Genomic DNA, 23,217 nt, shown 5'->3' on the forward strand with positions numbered 1-23,217 from the left:
ATTAATCTATTCAGTATCCTTCCATCACTACTTATAATCCCAAACACTAGTATTGTATCTACTAAAGTGAGGTTAAATGCTTGTAAACAAGAACTATAGTACCCTATCGGCCATCGTTGACGGGTTAACTTAATCCAAGGTTATTGGGATTTTTTCTTCCCGAGCAGGCTTCAGTAACTGAAATTATCAGTTATTGTTCCACCAAGCTTATCAAATTGATTTACTTCCTATAAATGGAGCGAAACAGGGCATTAAAGTAGTTGAGGTTTTTAGAGGGTGTGCCCTTTCTTCGTCTTATTAGAAATAACTTCAGGACCATTCACTCTCGATTCATCAAATATTCAACTAGGCTATAAAAGGCATCATATTTCCTTTTTCATAACGCTCTGATTTTGATGTTTTATCAAAGAAAATAGCTGCCGCAATCCACCTCTGACTAATAGCATCCCAATTTTTGGTGAATGAAGTGGTGTTTCGATAGAGAAATTTATTCCTCCGTCATATTTCGAGAGTTGTTTTGTTTACAAAGATGAGACCAGGCACCATCACAAAGAAAAATTTGATCCTGTTTATCAATGAATTGGTTGAGAAGCCAAAAGGCCATCCTACGAGATTACTCAACATCTTTTTCAACAATTTTCTGACATTACGTCAATATATTATGGATTGATAGTCTTTTTCCAAATCGTGTGTCATGTGCCAACGGAGACTCCACCTATTTAAGGTAGAACTCGAACAAAGGTTCGCGGAGATTCTGTCATCACATTTTCAATTCAATTTAATTCCACAGCCTACTTGACGACGAATAATTTTGATAGCTTGAAAATCCTACTGAGTACTGAAGGGAATCTTCATGTCATATGTCATTCGATGCTTGAAATTTCTTTGTAGCATTCAAAAGCGGCCAATACTGCATCTGTGCAGGTTTCAAATTCCCGAGCAAATTCCATATTTGCACTGATCTGAATTAAAATTCATCATTGATGGTGAAGATGAATGAAAATTGATAATCTTAATACGAGTTCCTACGTTGTATCGTTCCATGATTCATATCCCGAAATGATATTTTCCTGAACTCAATTCTGCATTATTATCCTTATAGACTTCATTCGTTACATGTTTCCTCAAAACACCTGGCATTTGGCAATTCATATTTAGACAACTGGATCAATTCACTAAAACAATTCATCGACATTTCCAAGAAGTTTCAAATTTTTGAAATATCTGCAGAAATAAAAGCTCACTCATTCCTTGACATTCATTGAGGATTTGAAATTCTGCTACATCAATTTTTGTTCTGTTTTATGCATAATATCAGGTTATAAAACTACACAATGAGATGCTCAAGTCCGTTTGTTTCATAATTGTTGCCAAACATACATATATAATTTAAATCTTCTCTTGGGTGCTTTTATGAAGGCGAGTTATGAATGTAAAATAAAATTAATGGTATTGTTGACTGAAGTTCTCCCTAAAAACATATTGTTTGTAGGATGAGAAGGTTGAATTTTGCTGAGAAATGAGTCTTCGTTTCTCTCCGGTCCCCTTTTAATTGTAGAGAAGAAAGCCTAGGGCAGGTACCAGTGCGGCATGTTATCTCACAAATTTTATGGTGCGCTATAACAAATCTCTAACACTGAATTTGTCACTTTCCAGGTCCATTTATCAAGAAACTTGAAAAATATCGTCATTATCTCCATTTAAATTGCTTTCTCTGAGGTGGCATTCATCACCTACAACAATAATTGCAAACTCAAGTGACCACTTCTGTTCTTGGAAAAATAATAACTGTTTTTTATTTATTGATATCTACAATCACACCATTAGCAAGAGTGAGATGTCATTGCTATGAAACTTCTTTCTTTTTGAATCGAATATAATAACAAGTGGAGTTTGTCTTACTCTTAGAGATAAGATTCCATATAGGAATATTCAGTAAGAATTTTTCTGATCAGTTTTCGTATTTCTGTTTTCTTTCAGCAACCTGCACTGTTGTTCAACGTAGATGATGGTTGACAACATAATTTTTGTCCAACAATCTTTTCTGACGTCTCACCACCTGACTTCAGCCGAACGTCAAGTTCACTGAATTGATGGACATGTATCGACTCAACAGGTGCAGTATGAATTAGACTTCCACGATATTCTTTGATATGCACAGCGAGCGAAAAATGCTGAAGACTTAAAGAGAAATCGAGAATCAGGCGGAAGACAATGAACCGAATAGCAGAAACAGGAGTTGTTAGTAGTTTCTTCATCATGAGATAAGAAGAATCTTCAATGTCAGGTTAGTGCAGCACAACTACCAGACCAACGTACCTAAAAATCAACAGATATCCAGTCTTTATCTCCTATCTCCGAGCACCGGTATTTATGACTAGATCCATAGCACGTTTACAGATAATACAATCACCACACGAATTTCCAATAAACCCAATATGACTCAATTCATCACACCCTCCACTTTACACACCTAAGAATCCGCTTTGTCTTTGTCATGCACCAACTTAGAAACTCAGCAACAGATGTACGGCCAACAATCAGACCGACACGACCGCCATCACGTTAAAACTTTGAGGTTAAGTACTCGCAAACACAAACAAATCAACGAACTCATATCACAGTTATACTGAACGATATACCACCATAAGTGTCACCAGTTGATAACCTTGATCAAAGCGGCTATCTTCTGATTATTCCGTACAATAAGTTCGTTCTTGTTGAGTTTCTATGTCACAACTAAATGTTGAACTCGAACACCGCTCGAATAGTGCGTTTTGTCCGATATCCTCTCACTCTCGGCAAGAGCAGGTACCGTGTGGATTCTTTCTTGCTACTTGCTTGTGTTTGGGTTATCAGTGGCGCACAACGAGGATCATTCACGTGCAGCTGTCGATAGAAGTCTGTCTCTTTTCTGGTCTATTCCACGGTAGAGGTGTGTAGTTCGTGAACGAACTAGTTCAATTGAACTATTCCGTGTAAGGAACGAAAGGAACTAGTTCACGAATAGTTCGAAGTATAGTTCACTCGTTCCCTGAATGACAGAAACGATCGATGAGTTCGCAACGTTTTCGTATCTCCCTCACCCTAAAAAGTTCATCGAATCTCACTGTATTTTTTATTTTATAACTATTGACCTAAATATATTTCGTTTTATTGATCTTTTTTCTTTTATTCTAGAAACAAATCCCAGAACCCAGCAAAAAGCATAAGGCTTGAAATAATGTACACTTCCACTTGTTTTCTCGTGAAACCCGTTAACCCGTATCAGAGTTCAGTTTCAATTCAACGTTAGTCCAGTTCCAGACATGAAAGAACGACTGCATATCACTAATTCATAGCCATTGAACTAAAGAGTCAATCGTTCCATGATTCATAATGGAAGTGAACGATTGTGAACTAGTGAACGATTCATGTGAACTATTCACCATCGTGAACGAGAACTAGTGAACTATATCCTCTGAGTGAACTAGAACTCCCACCTCTATTCCACGGGCGCGACTCAGATACCTCAATCTGTCATACTTTACTCATATTTTTATTCAGTGATTCAACTTGGCGCCTACGCATCTCTCGCAATTAAACTGAATCGGAATTGGGACTTTTCTTTAAAAGAGCAAGATCTGTAATGATACTGATGATGTGGGTATATCGAGAGGTATAATATGTAGGTTCAGATTAAATGAAATATTTTTCAAGTTCCAAATTCATATGGAATGTCTCTATTTTAGAATTATTGTCATAAAAACAGGCCTTGAAAGTCCAGACGGATTTGACTTAAAGGAATACTCGAATTGGGCGCAACTGAATCTGCATGTTTATGGATACAACGATGTACTGATTTTATTCGCTTGAAGCAGAAACTTGCATAAAATTTAAAATAACTTCAGTCCATGCAAAGACTTACCTACATGTAATTGTAATAATATGCTTTGTGTTCATTTCCAATATCAGCCACAATGCTGCCACTCAAAATATTACTGAATTGCCGATATGTTTTCTATTTTCTACGGCAGCCCGATATTTCATAAGTTCTTGAATAGATCAAATAACCACTAAAAAAATTTTTTTTTCAAATTCTTAACTGGTCGAAACTGTAGAATGAAAATGAAGATGTAATGAAAGCGATGCATTTTTGTTGACATGACATTAGTTGTATTAAATTAGTTTCAACTAACCTAACCTTCTTCCTTCATCGATCAAATGTTGTTAAAATTAATTGTCTTTAAGCTGTTTTGACTAAACTTACAAGGGTAAGTAGTACATACGATTCGAGATCAAGACGATCGACATTAGTTTCTTCACGGATGCTTCTCCAAATACGAAAATGTGTCACTTCTTTGAGCAATAGCCTGAATTACGTACTGAGTCGGTAGAAATTACCATGTGAGAGGTAATATTAGGAATATTGAATAATTTTCAGTTATTCCTGAATTTCAGCGTAATTTTTCATATACAGCTATAAAAATCTTAACAATATATAAACAATTGAAACGCCGATGTCACCCCTTCGTTATTTTTATCGAAATATGTCGAAAAACCGTCGAAAAATGATTGTGAAAACAAGTTGTACTGACACTAAAGTTCAAGTTTTATTTTCTCATAAAGAAACAACTAAATTGGAAAAAAATGAGACGAGGTCACATCAAGACGTCCTTCAACTTCAATTTAAAAAAACATCAAGGCTTCACGTAAGAAATTGAAAGCGTGAATTAGGAACTAGTGAGGTATTACTTCCCCTTAACTAAACCAAACCTAATATGTAACAGTGGAAAAGAAATCTTCATGTCTGCTCCGAATTTTCTTTATTAAAAACGCGACCTTTGTTTCTTATTACAATTCAACTGTTATTGTGTATTGATCTACTGGTTTGTTTTCATACTAGTGATTTCATTTTCCGTGTATTGTTCTGTTCTAATCTTTTGTTATTTGATGACTGTTTCCATATATATTTTTATTTGTCCGCAGATGCCTGAAGATGAACCTATTTTTGTGAGGGTCGAAACTAGAAACATATGTCGCGTTTTTAATAAAAAAATTTGGAGCAGACATGAATATTTCCTTTCCATTATCAAACACCTCCAACGAATAAGATGGATAACAGATTTGAAGCATTAACTAGCCTCATCTTACATATACAAATTGAATATTGATAAAATGAATGTTGTTTAATCGGTTTCAATAAACGAAATCCAAACAAATTAACTAAACTTCCCCGAACTAAATATGTTATTTTTTCAAACGTTTTGAAATTCAGTATTATCCACCTTCGGGTCAGATTTATTTTTGCAATCGTTATGATTGAGTGATTGACTGATTATAAAAAATATGGCTAGTTACGGTATTTTGGATAACACTTTTCCTTCGAGAGGAGGAGAAGTAAAACTTTTCGATTATCTTGTCAGTTAAAATATAACGTTAATATTTCTCACAAGTTTTCTGAAGTAGAAACTAAACAATGAAAAAATATATAATATTCATTTAATAAAAGTTACACTATGCAAAAAGCCGAAATATGAATTGTATGATACTGTGGGAGCTAAATACAGGAAAATATGTAGAGATACGAAATTTACGTTGAAATATTGTACAGAGCTTAATATTTTAAAAAATTTAAATTTTATTCAATGAAGAACTAATTCAGCTAACTGCTCGATGACAAAATGGGTTAACATATTTGGCTAAATGTGGAAGAAAGAAGACAGAGAAATCCTCTTAAGTTAATTTGTGTTTATAGGATTCCCAAAAATGTCAAATTGAAAAGAATATTCGATCCCGGTAGCCTGACAATTCAAGCGAATAGTTCCAGAGATTTCAGTTCATTATCTAATGAAGAAGTCAAGCACAGGCGTCGACACGTTATTCAAAGTTATTCAATAATTCATATCGTTTCGATAATATTTGTAATACAACATTATTTGAAAAAATTGTTCGCTGCCTAACCTTTAAGGCAGATCTTTTATCTGTAAACAACGATTTAATTTACATTTCATTTAAGGAGATGAGATGTTGAGAGAGAAAGCATAGAGAAAACGTAATATAAAGCTTTGGGAGGATTTTCCAATGGAAAATTCTACAATATAAACATCTCGAATTGGTTTTCATGAACTCTATGTTTCTCAACTTCAATTCTACCCTATTGAAAGCAACTATACATTATAAAATAATCATAGATATTGAAGATATTTTGAATGCTCAAAAAAATTATACATGAAGATATAAAAATTTTTTCTTGTTTTAAGTGCACATTCAAGTGCCTAGAGTCCTAGCAAACAGAAAATATGCATAGAAACTTCGTTTGGATTTATTGTCGTAAGCGACAAGAAATTGAAGCGTCTCTCTATAAGCATACACTATATGCTGAAGATTACCACGACTTATTACCCACCTTTCCATCCCTTCACCAAGGGCGGTACATTTTCACATCTAAATTATTGAACATGGAAAAGTTTTCCAGTTGTCTCTCCCCATTTCCGTGAAGTTTTCATGTCGTTCGTTCAAGTCGTCGGATTTGAGAGTTTCAACGAAATCTCATTCGATCTCGCTGCTTCATTATTTTTTTTTCGTCGTCACGCTTCGAAAATTCACGGTATGCATATCTGGAAAAGCCAGCAACATCGGTAGAATCCTATTTGGCCGAATCTAAACACCTGTGATGAATGCTGAGCTCCGAAAATAAGAGCGGAAATTTTGTTTCCTCATCTCCTTTATTACCCTACCTTCGTGAATGCTTTGGATATAAGAACGTTTTTGAGCTAAGCGAAAATCCTAATTCGGAGTTCTATATCCTGGCAATTTTTATTCTTTCAGAATATCATTTGTTCAGGTCTCAACATTTTGCAGCTTCAGTTCTACTAAGAATTCACGAACCGTACTTTTTTTTTCATAATCGATACATCAATTGGACCTCTTATAGAAATATTTAAAATTTATTGATTTTTTTATTTCGTTGATTATTCACATTGCCATACTAATAATTTTTATTCGCGTTATCTTTTCATTGCTACCAAAATTTCATATTAACAGTTTTAATTTTAAAATAAAGAAAATAGTCCAAAGGCATCATTACCTTTATTTTAAAAGATAAACATCGCAACTATAAGGCCTAAAATACAAATAAAAATATCTTTATTTATGATAGTTCTCTGCAGTGTACTCACATGTACAGAAAACTGAGTGAAATAATGTCACTAAACTATTCCCAATAACACATACCATTTATTTTACACATAAAAATGTAATAATAGCCTCTTATATGTAAACATTCACATTATTTATTCCTTTTATGTTCTCTGGTAGGTGATTGAAAATTTCAATACAATATTCCGGATGTTCTCTGTTAGTCAGCCTATGTATAAGCGTTCGTTATGACACACTTCACATATGTATAATGTATGTATAATCCATATACCGTCAAAATAACGTTCTTTTTGAATGAGCTGTACTGTCAAAAATAACCCTGAACGCCTAAACATTCTCTTTTGGCTTATGAAAGTTTCTTCTAAAAACTGTCTGCTAAAAAATTATACCATAGAGTAATTTTGATTCAAATTCATCAAAGTACATAGAGATTGCCTTCTGATTTCGATATTTTTTGAATACTCTTATGGCGTCAGTTTTTCTTTTTTTATTGTATTCTACACGTCTTGCCTTCAACTGGTATTTCGTTCCTAGTAATGTTTGCGGTTTGTTCTTTCTGCATTTATTGGTGCTAAATATCAATACGTTTGTGTTCTCGACATTCGGCATTAGATCGTTCTTATTAATCCATTCTTGTGCAATGTCTAATAATTCAGTTCCTACCTGGATCAGTTCGTCTTCATCCTTGGCACCCCCATGAATAATGTGGTGTCATCCACATAATTTAAAGGATGTTCATCTTCTTCTACAATTTCTTCCAGTTTGTGTTCCGTATAAAATTTTATCAATTCTCATCTTCTGTATTTTATTTGAGAATTAATTGAGTTCTTTACTTTTTTCAATCTCCATCAAAAAAATGGTGAAAAATTTTTTTTTGCATTTGATATAGCGCATTTGTAATGGAAATTATGAATAAGGGTTTTGAACTCAAAAACAAAAAACAATCATAACAGCAGGATATTATAATGGTATCAAATGGCAACTCCTGTTTATATGCATACATTGGTGTTAAGTAGGTAGGTATAACAATGCTTGATCTGCGTCTTGCATTATTTTGTGATTTTTGAAACAAGAAGCTTGCAAGTTCTTTAAGTACGATTCGAAAGGGCTGATAGAAACCGTACTAATTGAAGTGACATTGTTTCACCACATAATTATGGAACACTCAGTCTATAAGAATTTGAAGAAACAACTGAATAAATAATGATCCACCAATATTCTATCTGAGGCGTCTTCCGAAGACAACCTTGATATCTCATAGAATTAGAGAGAAATATTCCTAAGTTGGACAATAAACGGATATTTTTGAAAGTCTAACAACAATGTTGATAAATATAATCTATTTATATACCTCACTTGAATGAATATTCATACCAATTGCTGATTTTATCTTTAATCGGCAACAACCTCACTTTTGTACACTGGCGTTAACCTGTAAAAATGACAGGCGGGAGTTCATTCTGTGATAGTGGATTCGTTTACATTTGGTTGTAGAAAACCTCAAAAATCTCAATTTTCTCAAGCTTTTAGCGGCCGTCTATCATTGGTCCATTATTTGAATTTAGTTTGGTTTATTTCGCGGCCGGCGAGAAGCAGTGATTTGGGCTAACAGACCATTTTCCCAACGCTCCAGATCCGTTTGTCATCCTCTTAGTCTTTCCCACCATGTACTGACGAAACTAATACATAGGTACCGACTAAAAGGCCAGGAAATCAAAGAAAACCCCAATGAAAATTCCAAACAAAATTATTTACGGAAAAAATACACAAAAAGAGTTCAATGAGATATTTTATTCGAAATTCTTTCTAGGACATGAAAATAAGCAGTTGTTTCCTTTAATTTTAAAGTCGATTCGACGTAGAAACACTTTTGAACCTCAACGACTAAAAAAACAAAAAATAAATGTACCTAATTAATAATAATTTCTTCAGTGTCGAGTTTTATGAATTTCGACCTGAGTTCTCGCAGACGATTTCAATTCGTCCACATTTAAGTCTTTTAAATCAACATTTTCTATCAACTGCTGGAGAAATATTGAAACCAGCCAAGTGAGCGGATCCGAACTGCATTTGGAGTGTAACACCATGAAATTGGCTCTGTTATTCTGCCTGTCTGGTAAGCCGGAAATCTAGCAGCTCAGTTTGCAATTTCGCAGAAATAAATCCCTAAATAAACCTTGCCATTTTCAGCGAATGAATCTATTACAGAAACATTTTCAGTTGGATTTTCTCGAGAAAAGATTATCTTCCCTGATTTATGAGAAAATTTGATTCCTCCATATTCTGTCTTTCAATAATGAATGGAAATTTCTTAAATGATGGATGGAGATTTGTTCCAAGGCTCTATAATAATTCAATAAGAAAAATAACACTCCATAAATGAAGTGAATGGAAGAATGTCAATATTCTAAAAACAGTTGTGTGAATATCATTGGAATTCCGGAAAATTGATGCAACTGATACAGTGAAACTATTTTTCCCTTTTTCATTCATCGAAAGATAATCCAGTTTGTACAATATTTGCAGACAGTGTCTAATTCTAGAAGTAATTACCATCATGAATTGTGAAATCGGCAACAATCACGGAATTTAATTTGGCGTTGTTCCTTCGACACTCAACAAGGGGAAATTGAAAACCCAAACGAGCATAATGATTCGATCAAGATCCAGAATTCGATTATGCATTGGCAATTTCGAACGAAAATTGAAGGAACGCTATTACAATTAGAGGTCTAAACTCTATTGTCTGTCGAGACACAATAGTTCGCAGTAATATTTAATGAGTTACAAGACCAAATTTAACAGCTGAAATGTGAAATGAAAGTATTGATTGAATATGGCTGAAACTTGATGATTTTCCCAAGAATAAATTTTCAAACCACTACACGTTTTTCGCGAAAATTGTGGGGTATGGGAAGTCCGGGAGAGTTGAACCCCTTTTCACACTGGAGCCACTTAAGTTGTATCTGTAAATGGTAGCAACTCATTTTTATGCGTGAAGATATCATGACCAAATAGTTAACGATAGATAATAGTAGAGTGATGGTGAGATGAACATTTTGAGTACAGCAATTCTTTTTTTAGGAACCGAAAATTGGCTTATGTCTCCCCAACCCATGGGAGAGTTGAACAAGGGGCGAGAGATACTTGAACATAAGTTTGTTCTTCAAGAAAAACATTGAAAGAAAACAATTTTCAATTTTTTATTTCAGAGTTACTCTCACTTATTTCCAAGCTGTTCTTTACTTTTTGAACCTTTGTATATTTTTTATAGTTATTTCTATTATTCAATTTTTTATTTTTGAAACAAACTATTATCTTAGTTCACTGCAAGAAACTTGGATCACTGATTATGTCTCCCGACCATAGCATGGGTCAAGTCTCCCGCACTGCACTTTTTAGTCTATTAAACAGATGTTTTCTTGAAACTTTTACAACTATTATTAAAAAGGCTCATCGTTTGTAAGACAATTTATTCAATGAAAGCAATAAAACTGAATAACACCACGCACTTAATAAACTTTTCGGATAGTGCAATAAACAAAAATTATTCAATTCCTTACTTCCTAACAACAAAACCACGTTAAATCCTCTCATTCCCGAACTGTTCTCATGGCGGACAAAATGGAGGCGCCACTAGTTGTACCTTGTTACGAGTATGTCGCAAGCATAGACTTATAGACATGGACTGTGCCTTCCCTTTCTATCTATGCATGAAATAGAGTCAAAAAAGTGACAGAGAGAAACTTAACATCGGGCATGCAATTGTCTTTTTCTAGCATTTTGATTGGTCCATACTCACCTCTAGTGAACAAAAAGGAGACAGGTAAATGCCCGACGAGAATTTCGCACATTCTATAAAAAAGCCAATTTCATGCTGACATTGCTCAGTCCATGTCTCTATGTCTATGGTCGCAAGCTATTTTCGATACCGGTAGGGCAAAATTTGAAATGAAATTTTTGAGGTGGTTCAAGTCTCTTAGCTGAGTCTCCCGGACTCTCCCTAGCTTTATATACTTGCAATATGGAAACTCTTCCTTTATTTTTGCGTGAAGAATAGTTATTACCTTGATAGTTGGCACATCGCAAGATGTAGTTGAACTACTTATTTGCTGCCTCATTTATGAAATTGAAATTCATGAAAACATACAGGGTATCCTACGGTGAGTAGCCTATTAGACGTTTACGAAGAATGGATTATAGAATTGTTCTGAAAATTTGGGTACTAGGGTTGAGGATTCTGATCAATTTTACTGAAATATTTTCAATGTTCTGACATTGCCGTTTATACGCAAAAATACTACAAACTTCGTTATTTCCAATCATTGTAACTTTTTTCGCTTCTCTTAACGTTTTTCCACAAAAAATTGCCAAAAACATGGATCCAATGAAGTAGGCCTTAAAAAGATATGTCAAATTTTGGGGAGCTGAAATTTTGAAAATATGTCCCTGAGGTCTCGAGGATAAGTTTCGTGTAGAAAAAATCTTGTTTTGTGATATGAAGGCTGTCACAAAATTCTTCGTATTTAAGTTTTATAGATAACATTATATTCACGTGTTTCGCTATCCCAATAGCATCTTCAGGTGTACTGTGGAAATTAATCAGGATTTTGCATATCCGGGGGCGCAATAATTCTTATATAAACTGAGCAGCTAGCTGTCGTGCCTCTGAATTCAAATTATCGCGAACGTGACAACTGACAAGTACCTATACCCTATCAGAAATGGCTAGATGTGGTACGTAAATGAATCGTGTGTGATTCCGACAGCATCGTATTAGTGAAAGCCACAATTTCGTTGGATGGTCCAAAGGGAAACATCGAGGAACGAAATTATGTGGCAACATTTAGAGGTTGGGCACTGAAGCGAACAAGTTGACGAGAGAATTATGTTGCAGAATTCGATGAACATCAAAGCATCTATAATTATCTTTGGCCGCACGTGGGTGTACACCCTTATGGATCTTAGTGCCCAACAAAACTGATATGTTAAATTTTTTTTTACGTATATGGTTTACAGATTGGAGGGCGTAATTCCAGCACAGGGATTTCACCAGGTTATCCAGCTTGATAAATTTGATAGCATTGATATCTAATCACCATGAAATCGATACATTAGCACTAACATTTTTGTTTAACCTAGTATCAAGCAGAATTGAACGTTCAATCCTTTTTTGAAAAATTCTGTTTCATATGCCACGTGTTTCCGCAAGATGAGCTCAAGGATCCCATCTGTAGGAAATCTGCGAGAAATAATTAATTGTACAGTGTATACTGGAATTTCTGACATTTTTAGCCGAGATACTAAACCTAAGTTTAGCCGGCTAATCTTAAGTTTATGTATCTATAGTTGTAACACATACAAACAAGAGATGCACTGGTCCAGAGGTAAGAGGGAAACATTTACTTTTCACTTCTTTTACAATTGAAAATGGCGGTATTATACAAGGAGTTCCGTATAAAGACCGACTTTTTTCCAGAATCCAGAAACGCACCACGATGAGCCAGAGTAGAGCATATTTACCATAGTTTTGTAACAGTAGATGAGGAGAATGTATCTACTTGGCGTAGAAAAGGAATACTTAGTAAAATTATCATGGGAATTTTCACCCGGAAAGAATATTTAATTTTTATTTTGAATCGACAAAATAACTTTTGATATACTTAGTTATTTATGTACAAAGGACGAAAAACTGTCAATAGACAATTCACTGAGCTCTGGAGAAGTGTTACTGATATCCAAATGGTTATCACTATCTATTCTTGATTATAATGAACACTAAAATTCAAACCACGTATCTAATTCACTCGTAAAATATAGCCGATTTCGTAAATAATTAATTTGGCATCAGCAAATGACATTTACTTTCACAGGCACTTATGTTTCTATCCAATACTGTATTCCCAAAATTTATTCAATCGCCTCTCTATCAAGTATTGGTATCTTAGTGACGAACAGCCAGACGAAAAGAGTTTGCGGACGAATAGTGTATACGGACGAAAAGAACATGCCACCAAAAATAGTAGACTTTTCGTTAGAAAATTCATACGTCATTTGTCGTTAAGATCGAAGAAAAAGTATTTTCTTTTGATTTTCGTATCATCTCTAATTTCTGCACATCGATACTCTCAAAATTTTGAGAAAACTGGGAAAGTTAACAAATAGCATTTATATATTTCTGATTTGTACTGAAAATTACTTATTTACCACCGTCAAATTAGTCCCATACCTTTTTACTTCCCAACTAAACCGTAAAAATTGAGTCTGAGAAATAACGGAATAGAAGACAAATCTTTCGTGTTTGTCGAACCACGATCGACCTAAAAATTTTTAACTTTTTCTATTTCAAACGTCAATTCCAGCGTTAATTTGCGTTGCTTATATTAAAGTAGGTGACACATTTGATAAGCTTGGATCCTGAAGAAGTTTTCCGAAAGAGAACGCGGGAATTTTCTTGGGAAATTTCACGATAGAGCCAGTTAGAAGTTGGAGACGTTTCCAGTTTCTACGTATTCCGTTTGCGGTGGATTACAAAATATTATTACTCAATTAAGCGAAACATTTTTCAAAAAAAATTAATATCCTCTCTAACCGGGTTCTCAAATTTCAATTAAATGAGTAAATTGACGAAAAAATACTAAAGTACGAAAAAACAGGATTCCCAGTCTAGTAGGAAAAAAGTTATACGAAAATGTAGTAAATATTTAGTTTTATGTGAAAACAATGTATTTTAAATTTCACTCGGAATGAATAACTGAAAAAAAATGTTTTGTGTCCTTCTCTAATATTGTCATCCTTCTATCTGCATTCGGACAAAGTACAATTAAAATAATTTAAATAATGATATAAATATGAATATTATAAATATAATCAATTCAAATAAAATTTTTGTTGCACTCTGATTCGGGTTTCACCGAAGAATAAGGTTCCATGTCAAACATTGAAACGAGACCCCGCTAGGGCACGCTACGCCACTGACTTCAGGTACAACAGGTACTCAGGTACATTGTCGACCAATAGTTTTGTATAGCATTTTTCAAGTGGTCGGTAGCCGCTTATCGTTGAATTATGACTTTTTGTGTGAAATTTTAGTATTACCATTGAGAATACAATTTGATAAAATCAATGGAATGAACGCAAACTTCATTTTACACATCGGACATTTGAATAGGTTTCAAACTGTAAATAATACCATTGACTATAAATCTCCTAACTGGTAATATGGCATTCGCAGTAACCAGGTAATTTTTATGATTGATAAGATTCCTACTGAATAGTAGGGTCTCCATTTTCCGAAATATGTGCTTTCTATGACGGAGTGTGAAATATATTAAAATTAAAGAGATACGATAATCGCCAAGTTAGTAAAAAAGCAGAGGAGTAGAGCGATAACTATTCTGTGAACATAAAAATATCAAGAGAGTTTTTTCTCAAAAAAATCCATCTCAACAATGCTGACATAAGATGAGCATTTTTGGCAACGATGGAGAGACTTGAAAGAAATATAGAATGGATGAAAGCATTTTTACAGATGGGTAGGATGTGGTCCTCCATTGAAATAAATCTGAACCTTGCAATAATGAGAAGGGTAAGGACAGACAGAATTGAATTTTATTTATTTATTTATGGACCATAAAATCATCATCAAAGAGTCATTCAACCTTGAGACCATTTTCAGCTGAATTTATGGAAAATTTGGAGAAATTGATAGCTCATTGAAGTTCACTCTTGCATTTGACCTGAAAGTCATTTTCACAGAAAAATTTTTACTAAAATAATGTGAGAATAACGTGAACACAAACTCCAAATAATAAACGTTACAAAATGAGGTAGAACTTATAAATGTTCTTTCAGAGTGAATCTGTTGTTCTGAGATTGTGACAAGAGTATCAAGAATATTTAGCATAAAAAGCTTATGGGAGTATATTTCTTTAAATTTAAAAGGCAGTCGGCGTGAAAGATATCTGCCAATGAGATTGTTCCTTTTTTAGGTCTTAGTTCCCAGTAAACACAGGACATCCATAAAAGGTCCATAATTGGTACATATAGAGATGGGCAAAAAATGGACATCCAGTGGACATCTCTTGTACATCCATTCATAGACGTAATATAGATAACCAATAATGGATATCCATTGTACATCCATCCATGGACGTAATATAGATAACGAAGAATATACATTCATTGTCCACCCTTTTGTGGATGTAATAGGGATATAAATATCTCTTCTAAATTATGCAAAGTATTTGGTTAGCGAAAATAGATAGGTATCGTATCCATTTCTTGCTGAATATTAATTATCACCAAAATTAAAGCTTATCCTTATAAGTAAATTTTTTTTGTATATCATCTGATTTTCATAGAAATGATATGTGTTGAACGAAAGAAAATACTCGAGTTCGAAAATATTTCGTATTCTTTCGTGTGATCTGCAGTATGTATTGTTGTCTTTATCCACCACGGGAAACTCCATAGAGGTAGTGGAATTGATGATATGCCTACCTACCCTGACTAGCTTTGGTACATCTGTGGTTGGCATTGCTGGCGGTCGATGGATACAGGAATTTGTCAATTGTCATTCATTATTGTTGAAGAAGGACAAATAGGAACGTATTGTGTTTTTTATTCATTCATCAAGGCGATTGAAAATTTCTTTTTATTTTAATTTCTTCTTTTTAGTGTGTTGTTGTGTTGCAATCACCAATGGAATTTTTATAATATACTTTTGAAAAAAAGAGTATGATATTTTAGTTTATGTTTTCAATTTATGTTACTTGGTTTGCAATATATGTTTTTCTATATGAATCGACTTTTTTCCCATAAATGGGTTCATTCAAAGGGTCAATATGAGACCTGGACAAAAGTGGAGTATTTGGTGGACCTTGCCTGGACAGCTGATGGAGATTAACTGGAACTCTTGATGGGTGTAAACTGAGTTATGCATGGACCTCATATCAACGTTAAATGAAAACATATATAAGTTCTTGACAGTCGATATGAGGTTCATAAGTAGCCCAGTTTTCATCTATTGGAAGATCTAGTTGATAACCATCAGCTATCCAGGCAACATCCAGCAGACGTCAATTCATGTCCAAAATGAATTTGTCTTGGATCAAATATGGAGATCCATTGGATGTCCAAATAAGAGGCAATGGATATCCGATGGATATCTGTATTGTATGATTCGGATATCCATTGGATATCCGATGGATATCTGTATTGTATGATTCGGATATCCATTGGCCATGCATCGGATGTCCTTGTGTTAATTGGGTTCTTAGAAACTCGTAAATCTGAGGCCTTTAAAGTGTTCTATTCACAGTGCAAATAGAATTGGTGTTCAATAAGAAATGGGGATATTGCCTGGGGTTACTTGGATAACTGTCAAATAATTTATTATGAAAATTTTGAACTTGAACTTTTTCGTTTGCGCAATCTCGTCAAAAGCGTGAGTAGCGTGTGGTTAAAGCGTCAGCTTAGTATACTGCACGGTACTGAGTTCGATCGCGGGCTAGAGAAAAAAAAATTCTAGTCAATACGTGTGTACGGGACATCATTTACTGTTGGGTTAAAATTAACAGTGCTGTGCCTAAGGTGGCATAATGATACAGTGACAAAGCCTAAACAGAACACAACTGGTTCTCCGAGCTCGTACAAGCTTACAGAGCTATGACTGATGATTGATTGATATGATTGTTGGCTTAGTTATGTTGATCTTGCCGACTTTTCTTAGGTAAAAAATGGAGGAATATATTTTGAAAACTTTCTCTGAATGTCCTTAAGTAGTACCGTTTTACCGGTTGAGCAGAGCCGTGAGCTGCAGCTCATTTGTCGGAATATACTAATTTCGTAAGCACTGAGTGAAGGAGGCAAAAGGGGAAAATCAGCTGATGTTGAATACTAGTTCTGAATCATAACATGGACGTATTGTCAATGTCACGGTGGATCCGTGCCTGTATATGAAACCCTTGTAGTGCGGTGTTTGATACGGAACACCAGCTGTTCATCCTTTCAACCTAAGATTTCGACATCATCGGCCATGAATATTTATTTGATCGCGGGCCACCGCGGTGCGTGCTCTGAGCTTTGAAAGGGCAATGAGATATGAAAAGGGGGCGGCTGATCCGGGCGAAATGTATGAAAAATGATAATTTAATCTCCTGTGTCTTTCGCTGCTGAATAAAGTCATCAAGTATGTGCCACACGTCCTGGTCGGTGTGAAATATTCCATTCTTCGGGACAGAGACGGAAAAGTCAAACTTGGCGGACCAAACACAATATTTTATGAGGGTGTTATACATCTAGCCGTTTTAAATTTACGAGACATCGTTGTTTTGCCGGCGAATTAATTTTCAGGCGGGATTAAATAAAACGTAATCAGATGAGGCGGGGATAAAGTTGTTATACTGGATGCTGGTCACGTTCTCTCGACTCACACGACTTTTCCGCAGTTTCCGAGCGTATTTCAGTGATTTTCTCAGTGTTCGGTTTCACCTCGGTATGATTTATTCAATGACTACATGAGCAGCCCTTGTACAGTCAGTTTTTTTTATTTGGTTAAACCGTTATCATTCTCAGTTTCGGTTTTTCTTTCACAACAGAAAACTGAGATGAAAATTCTGAAAAAAAAAAGGAAATTGATGACCTTCACATTCTAGGATATCTGGAGCTCTGAATAAAAATCCAGTAACTTTTATTCATATATCGAATAACTGAATTTTTATGTGACGAAAATAAGAGACCTAAAGATCGGTTCACAAACAAGAACGAATTGAACAATATACAACAGTGACGCATCCTCAGTTTGATTTAAAATCTGCTGGTAGCACTGAATTTTTTGCCATTGATTTCTCTATTACTTAAAGTAGAAATCGCTAAGAAATAGGAACCTAAAATTGGAAAGTTATCGTTTCGAAAATGAACTCACTAGAAGATTTATAAATATAACCTGCGTTCAAGAAATTCGTCGTCAAGTAGCCAGGTGACCAGTAACGTATCTGCTATGTTTTCTTGGGAGATCTATTAGGAAATTTTGTTATGTATTATATTTTTGTAATCCTTATGTGTTTGCTACGATATTTAGGATGTTTCTCGTGCTGCTTAAAAGTTACCTCCACATCTCCCGCTCGTTTATATCCACGTAACATATCTGGAACTGGAACTATATGTTCTATATTTGTGATGTATCATTTTTGGATCTCGGAGATAGTATTACTCTATTTGCATTCTTAAAAACCGTTGGGGGCCCTGCAAGTTGTAAACAACTATACAATGGAGAATTGGAAATACTAGGGTGTTTACTCCATCTATGACACACTAGCGCGTGCATTGGCATAGATCATATTATGAAATAAGGTGGTGTCGAGCATTAAATTGAAATGATTTTATTTTTCTCCACTACCTCTAACAACTTGTGAAAGTATCTGCACCACTTCCTGTGACTTATTCATCATATTCGCACGAGAGTTGAAGGTATTTCAACTTATCTTCTTTGTAACTTTACCCATTGTCTATATTACGCCATTGCTAACGATACCAGATCTGTCAATTCAGCTTGACATTAGCCTCCAATTACGTCATTATCTTACCAACGAATTCCTGAATTGCTCCTCTTTTGCTATCTTCTTACTATTCATTCGTGGATTTGTTCAGTGTTTATGTATTTATTGTCATTTATTGTTTAGATTCAAAGAAATTTTTTCAGTTCGATAGTGTATATTTGAAATTGTTGTAGATATTGAATGTTGAGTTAGTTATTTGTAGTGTAGATATGGAACTGGTGTTCCATAAGTCATTCCTTGTGTTTTAGAAGCTGTTCCTGTTTAATTCAATAAGCTGTGATTTCATTTTAATCCAGCTGCTTTATGCAGATTACGATATATTTTAATTCTTTACATGCTGCATGTAATTTTTTGAAACAAACAAATAAATAATCTTATATTTATATATTTTCTTTTAGAAATATATGTAGGTATGTAATATTCTTTCTTGCCACAACTCAACATTTTATTACCTTTGCAAAAAGCTTAGCAAACTGTATGCAAGTACGCTTCCACTTTTCTAGGAGAACACTTATTAACTCAGCAGTTGGCATGACGTCATGTTTTTATAGTGCCATTTCTTTGCGCACTATTTCTACCCTTAGGGGTAGAATAAGTCTTGTAGTCTGAAATTTATCGAAACATATACTTCATCTAATTAAATCATCTATCTATTCATTTCCTTCAGATACCTCACCAAATCAATGTGAGATATGGAATATTCCCTCCATCAATAATCGATAAAAATGTCAGAAAAGTCTAAGATGAAAACACACCATTTGATTACCCAAAATTCGAGTTCCATAATATAGAAATTGTTTGGGTACAATGATTTCTATAATTTGTCATATTTCTGTCGAAGCGATTAATCATTTTTATATCACTTAAAATTATCAGCGATAAAGCTCATATGGAACAATTATATGCATGATCCATTTTTGAACTTGATGATTTTTTCAGAAAGGGGATGCGTTCCTTCTTTGAGGCCGAGATAAGAGCGAAGCTACTGGGTAGCTACTCAGTTCTAATATTTATTTTTCAAATTCCTTCTTTACCTGCACTTACAATCGAAGCACTCAAGCCGGAATCGAAACTCCTGTAATCGCTAATTGAATTATTCCTTATCAATAATATTCATTTAAATCCTTTTTCAGAGCTCGAAACATAAGAGAACTCAATTTGATCCAATTAACGAACACAAAACAACCATGTTAAAGATAAGTTATCGGAAATACTGGTCGGGTTTCTGAAAAACGAAAATAATCACAATAATCCACAACCAACACCAATTATCGAAATTAGTCGGAATGTTGGTTAGTTAGATACTATTATAAGTGTTCAATCAGTATCAGACCCTTAAAACACTCCATTGTGTTTTATTGTAGTTTGTTGAATCGTCGAGAAATTCATCTAGGTGTTCATTATGCCGTATTTCCATTACGTTAAATCGAAAAGATTCAGAATATTAGGAATCGATTTGCGTAGAATTTGTCGATTGGTGAATAATTGATGTTCATGATTTGCACTGTCATGGGTGATTTAGTTTCCAGATCCTGTAGTGGATCCAATCTGCGTGTCAGTTGATTTGGATCTCGTTGCTTATGTCTACAGATGGCGCTCGAATACCGAATAATACTCCGGAGCTGCTAGTCATAATAATAATGTTTTTTATGTTATCGATATTTAACAATGCCGAAATCTGTATGGGATAGATAATAAATACAATTCAAATTCTCGCTACCAACTAATAATTTAAGGAGTCGGGAAAATAATTCTCAACCGAATAAAATATTTCAGCAATAACAATTTATTTCTTCATTGGATTCTTGAATTTGAATGGAAAATTGGACGTTACTCCTTAGAAACTTTTTCGTTGCAAATTACCTTCAGAATGACTCTGGCCAGAGGTAACTTACACACTTTGAATAGTTTATTGAATTACTGAATAGCTTTAACCAACTCCAAACAATGAAGTTCCATCTTGAAGAAAACAAATAATAAGAACACCATGAATATTCATAGTTTTATCGCGGGATTCATAAACTCAATTGAACAAGAATTGAATTAAAAACTATGAGAATTAAGGAAGATGAATATGGAATAATGGCATTGGGTGTTTATGAACTTTCATCTATTATCGAAGTAACAATTAGGGATTGAGGAGCTGCTTATCCTACACTTCTTCAAATTATGAATTTACAATTTAAAATTTCACCCATTTGCAGATAACACATTATATCTCTTAATCAGCACAGAATTAGAATTCTTCTTCAGGGTGAGTCTTTGACTAGTACAAATATTTCAACAGTAGATTCTTGAGGTAAAAAACACTTTTTTCCCTTTTCTCCGAATCGGTTCGGTTTAAAAAATACAGGCTGAAAATGTTATTTTTAGTTCTATCTCACAAACAGTTTTATCGAATGAAATGAACTTCGGAATATAGTTCTTCATTTATTTGACTGATCATTTTCGAACACAAGATATTACCCACGTCTTCCAGTTTTCTCATTATGACCATAACGTACCACAAAAATACCAAAAATTCAAAGAACCTAACTCTTGAAACTAAGTTGGACGTTATCAAATGAATATTTGAACGTTTTGTACCATAAAAGTATTCTTCATGTTTTCTTGTATAATACGCTGTTTTCGAGTAATTTGATGTTCAAAAATAAAAAATCTTTTCAAAATTCGAAAAATTGGGTTGTTTGACAGAATGCAACAATTTTTAAAAGATCCACAAATGTGTAGAGTCACAGATTTAGGTAGTTATTCTGAAGATAATTTTGTTTATCAGGGGTGGCACAGCTCATTATGAAAAGTTAAGTGGCTATAGTTTTTATCAGGGTCGAATCGGAAAAAACTTTGTAGGAAAAGAGTATTTCTTTTAACCTCAACAATCTACTGTTAAAATATTTGTACGAGTCAAAGACTCTCCCTGCAGTCCCTGCGTAGAGCCAGCAATTGAACTCGTGGGTTTTTTAGTAAAAATCACCAGGATGAGCCTAAAAAAAAGAATTTTGTGTAGTCCCTAACCTAACCGATAAAAATTTAAGTAAATTCAATAATAATTGATGCCTGTAGGGCTGAATGTCCTTGAATCAATATTCTGCATATGCTTTGCATTAAACCCAAATTCTAACACTTGTTTAGGATAAATTGAGAACAGAGCGTATCGAGAGGACGCAAGATATGTCATAAATATTCCAGCTAGATGCATTCTGATCGATAGTCAAGCAGTTATAAGCGGATTCAAAGCTAAGTGCAACTAATTGATTTGGTCGATCGACCGTTTCTGAAACCATGCTAAGGGGTTCAAAGGTTCATTGAAATCTGCCAGCTCAGGTCCTTACGCTCCTAGAGGAATCTCTCTCGATAACATTGGAAAAACGTTAGTTCCATTGTTAAGGATTCTGGTTGGATTTCTATTTCAATATCAAGTTCAAAATCAGGATAATGGAAATGTTACAGAACACTATAACTCTTCTATGTATTAGACAATGGATTCCTTTCAGTTTATAGGCCTTGACTCCTGATATGAACAAATCGTTCACTGAAAGCCCGCAATAATTGATCTCCATGTGATCCCAAATTATTTCACCTCTCGTAAATATCCCATTTCATAGAACACTATTAATTCTCCAGTAAAATAAAACAAAATTTGGCCAGATGCTGTACATATGCAGAAAGCTGTATTCATTCCAGCCATACTGCACTATACATCATCATTAATTTTTCGCTCGTCGAAACTATCGATAAGCCATGCTACAATATGGGCTTGTGGGACAATACTCTTATTGTTTCTCCGTGCAGCTGAGTTGCACCTCCCCAAATTGTCCGGAAAAATTGAATGAATTGCATACAAATCAGTAGAATTTATCATTCGCTCTATAATGAGACCCCTCAGCTTTAATGCATGCGGCACCCTATTCTCCACCAACACAACAAGGGTCAGATGTATGGAAGGGTTCACGCTGTATAATAACATCATTGTGGACGATCTGTATTCGCCCTGCCAAGAATTAATTATTGAGATTACGCCACCATTCAGAACAGGTAACGACAGCGAACAGCAATTTTCGCACGTGATACATATTTCTGATGGAAGCTGCAACTACTACGGATGATCGCAATCAATTCTGATGGAAATCTGTTGCAGAGTTATCAGGAACGAAACCCAACAGTGGCGATGATAAAATGAAATTGCCGTATCCTGCAGCAAAAGAGATCTTCCTATTGCTGAGTGAATTTTCGAATGAAACTCAGCTTTATGCAGATGTATTCGAATTGTATACGGAGATTGTTTATCCATTTCTATCTGTAGATATCCATCGAAATTCCAGTTGAGTTATGCTGATGATTCTGGTGTAAGTGAATTCATATGTTCGTGTTCAATATTGTTTCTGTTTCAGAATATCCTGAATGAATTTCGTGTAATATCTAGTAAATGATGATGTTGCCTAAGAGCTTTTCCAATTTTGATACGAAATAAACATCATAAATATGTTTTCTGTTCATTTTCATTCCCCATCGTAGC

The 23,217-nt window shown here is 34.5% G+C and overlaps 1 protein-coding gene across 8 annotated transcripts in view; it reads right to left on the reverse strand.

The window, feature by feature from the left end:
- Positions 1–23,217, reverse strand: part of LOC123315147 (fat-like cadherin-related tumor suppressor homolog) — a 526,180-nt gene that overhangs the window by 342,576 nt on the left and 160,387 nt on the right. The window contains exon 1 of one of the 8 annotated variants that reach the window (XM_044900725.1): positions 2,320–2,876. The exons of the other annotated variants lie outside the window; for them this stretch is intronic. The gene's annotated coding sequence lies outside the window, so the exon portion shown is untranslated. Of the gene's footprint in view, positions 1–2,319; positions 2,877–23,217 lie in introns of those variants that run through there. 8 annotated transcript variants of the gene reach the window in all.

This window comes from Coccinella septempunctata, chromosome 6 (genome assembly GCF_907165205.1).
Source record: "Coccinella septempunctata chromosome 6, icCocSept1.1, whole genome shotgun sequence".
Lineage (NCBI taxonomy): Eukaryota > Metazoa > Arthropoda > Insecta > Coleoptera > Coccinellidae > Coccinella > Coccinella septempunctata.